Source organism: Talpa occidentalis, unplaced genomic scaffold (genome assembly GCF_014898055.3).
Source record: "Talpa occidentalis isolate TD23 unplaced genomic scaffold, MPIMG_talOcc4v2.1 talOcc4.13, whole genome shotgun sequence".
NCBI classification, from domain to species: Eukaryota; Metazoa; Chordata; class Mammalia; order Eulipotyphla; family Talpidae; genus Talpa; species Talpa occidentalis.
In genome coordinates, this window is record NW_023601322.1 from 59,383,466 (window position 1) to 59,387,056 (window position 3,591).

General features: G+C 42.7%; 1 pseudogene; it reads left to right on the forward strand.

Moving 5' to 3' along the window:
* The first annotated feature begins 849 nt into the window (after positions 1-849).
* Positions 850-3,373, forward strand: LOC119242883 (fas apoptotic inhibitory molecule 1-like; annotated as a pseudogene).
* Positions 3,374-3,591: the final 218 nt, after the last annotated feature.

Sequence of the window (3,591 nt, forward strand, 5' to 3'; positions counted from 1 at the left end):
AACTCATCCAGAAACAGTACGCCCAGTAGAAGAAAAGGACATCTCTGCCTGTGTATCTCTTATAGCAAGAGCACATCCTTCCAAAAAGCTCCCCAGCAGACTTTTCCTCTGGCTTCCTTGACTAGAATAGCATGTCCACATCAAGCCATGAAGCCATTCCTAAACCAATCACTGGCTGCTTAGAGGGATGAAGACCCAGCACTGAATCAATGCCTTCTGCAGCAGACACTCATGTTGCCTTAATGAAATTTCAGTCTTGTTGGGAAAGAGGAAGGACAAGGGGAATGTTCTTGAGAAGGCAGCCAGCAATGTCTGCTGCTGAAGGAGAGGGCAATTCTACTGGGCACTAGCAGAGTAGAGGATCAGGGAACTTTTTCCTACTGAGTCTTTAAAAAGAGAATTGTTGGGCCTCCCTGGTGGTGCAAGGGGTTAAGTCCAGCACTATGAAGCTATCTGCAGCCACTGCAGCATGAGTTCAATCCCTGGCCAGGTGGCTGACCCACAAGGCACAGCAGACCGCCCATCTTGCCTGCTGCTTCCCTAAGCAGTGTATTTCACCCAATACGTCTGTTTTGTTCCCCAATCCGTCTCTGGTGACTCCTCTCACCACCCCTCAACCCCACACACCTCTGGCCTGTACCCCAGTTTTTGTATGCATAAATAAAAAAATTTTCTTCAAATTTAAAGAGATAGATGGGCATGGAAAGTTATTCCAGGTAGGAAGCACTTCATGCAAAGGCATAAAAAAACTTGGTGATTTTCAGAAATTATAATCACTTCTTTGTCACTGGATTGAGTGTTATACACTGGCAAGTACAGTGACAGAATGGAGAGGGTAGGCAACAGAACATGGAAGGTATGTATTTCATGCTAACAGATTTTATCTTTAGATAATAAGGGATTCACTGAGGAATGGACATGCATGATATTATTTGAATTTTGGAAATACCACCTGTTTAGAGAGTGGTACACCATAGAGGAATTCAGGCTGAAGGTAGGGAGATCAGTTAAAATGCTGAATAAAATTTAGCCACGGAAGAGATAATAAGGCATCAGATTAAGGCTGTGGTAACAGTGAAGTAGAGGAGATGGTAAGAGTAAAATGTTGAATGACATAGGACTTGATGACCTACAGGATGTGAGGGGACGGAGGACCTACGCTGACTAAGAGTTTGTCTTGGTCAAGTAGGTAGGTGGTATAGCCTTCACTAAAGAAAAAGCTAGAGAAAGATGCAAATGTTTGGAAGCCAATGATTGGAGCAAATGTTTGGGAGTAAGAAGTGAAATCAGTTTGGGACTAGCTGAAAACTGTGGCTTATACAATGAAGGTTTCCCATGGGAAGATGGATATAAGGTTCTGGGAGAGGGAACTTTGGTTTTAGAGGTCACTAGCATGTTTATTGTACTTGAAGCCATAAGAATGAATGAGATCAGGCCTCCCTCATGGTGCAGGGGTTAAAGACACAGTGCATCAAGCTATCCCCAGCAACTGCAGCATGAGTTCCATCCCCAGCCTGCCAGGGAGCAACCCATATGGTGCAGCAGACCTCTCCTGTCTCATCTGCTGCTACCCTCAGCAGTGTATTTCAGCAGATCTGCCTGTTCTGCTCCCACTCCCTCTGGTGAATCCTCTTACCCCCGTACCTCTGGTCTACACTCCAGTTCTTGTATGCATAAATAAACACATCTTTAAAAAAAAAAAAAAAAAGAATGAGATCACCGCGTAACAGAGGAAGCTGTAAAAGGGAAAGGACTAAGGAATTAGACCTGTAGAACACAACCAAGGGGCAAGCAGAGAAAGAGGAGTCAATGAAAAAGACTGAGAAGCAGCAATCAGATAAATCCCCCACTGCTGTGTCCCACACCACCACGCAACCGCATGAGAAAACAGTCCAGCAAGAAAGAGAACCCTTTCCTGCAATATGCATTCACTGCCCTGGAAACACTGTCTTAAGGGCTTGTTAATACCCACTAAGAATGTGCAATTGTGAGGGCAAGGGTGTAAATACAGTGATATGTTACATAACAACAAGGATCCATCCTAAGAAATGAGTTGTGAAGAGAGAGTCTCATAAAACGTAACCACACAAACCTGAATGGTATAGCCTACCATACTCCTAAGCAGGCTTTAAGCCCACCAGCATTGATGTGGTTCATCACCGACCAAAATGTCTTTTAAGGAGCACATAACTGCAGTTTGTTAGAGTGTAAGCTGTTAAGGCCTTTTGACTCAAATTTCACTTCTATTAATTTATCCTACAGAACCCCCTCCCCCAAAAGTGCACAAAGGTACCAGCATAAGATCGTTTATTGTGCCTTTTAAAAAAATCAAAATGAAAAGCTAGAAAGAATCCAAATATCTATCAGCAGGAGCTAGTTAAATAAATCCCAATATATCCACACCATGAAATACTATTCAACCCGCAAAAAGCAAGGCCAGGCTGTGGCGGCCTCAGCAGACAGGCACTCCAAGCGGTGGGGCTGTGTCTACGTGGACCTGAGACCCATTGAACCCTTCTTATAACTTGTAAAAAGGGATAGATCTTGTAGGCATTCGGGATGTTAATTTTAGTGACGGAGTCTGTAAGATTGAATTTGAACACAGAAGCATATCAGGCAAGAGAATGGTGTAGGATAATGGGAAGGAAAAGGTAAAAAGAGAATGGATGTTCAAATTAGTAGGCAAAGAAACCTCCTGCACTGGAGCTGCAAAGACAAAAGCAACCATAAAAAGAGGGGCTGTCAGTGGTTCTGTTTAGGAATGCACTCTGGCAATGATGGGAAAACTCTTCAGAAGTATATGGAGAACAGATCAAACACCACAAATACTTATACATTATGCTGAGGATATTAGAGTTGTGTTAGAAAAAGACAGGATGGATGTATCATGCAATGATAAAAAGAAAAAATGGAGACAGGGCCTCCCTGGTGGCGCAAGGGGTTAAGACACAACCTATGAAGTTGCCTGCAGCCACTGCAGCAAGAGTTTGATCCCCCAGCCAGCCAGGGAGCAACCCACATGGCACAGCAGACCTTTCCTGCCCGCTGCTCCCTTCAGCAGCAGTGTACTTCGGTCAATCTGCATGTTCTGTTCCTCACTCCATCTCTGGTGAATCCTCTCACCCCCCACATTTCTGGCCTGTACCCCAGCTCTTGCATGCCTAAATAAATAAATCTTTAAAAAAAAAAAGCTTAAAAAAAAGGGAAAGAAAAAAATGGAGACAGCAGCTGATTTTGTAGATGATGAGACTGAAACTCATTTCAGTATTGGCAACCATGACTCTTCCATAAGGCTGTCTGTAGTGGGATGTGAAAATAAAGAATTATTCATACTCTCAAGGTGGATAGTGAAATCCTGGAGATTTCTGAATGAGTTTTAATCTTACCAAGTAAAGATCAGGACTATTGAATTAACATGATAATTAAATGTATTCAATATACATACTTCTCAGTACATTAAGTTTTCTATCACCTCATTTTTTAGTTACATGAAACTAGCATTCCAAAGATCAGGGGAAAAGTTATGCACAATCACAAAAATTGCACTTATTTTGTAAGTAATGTAAAATATTCTACAATCAAGAGCCTCTC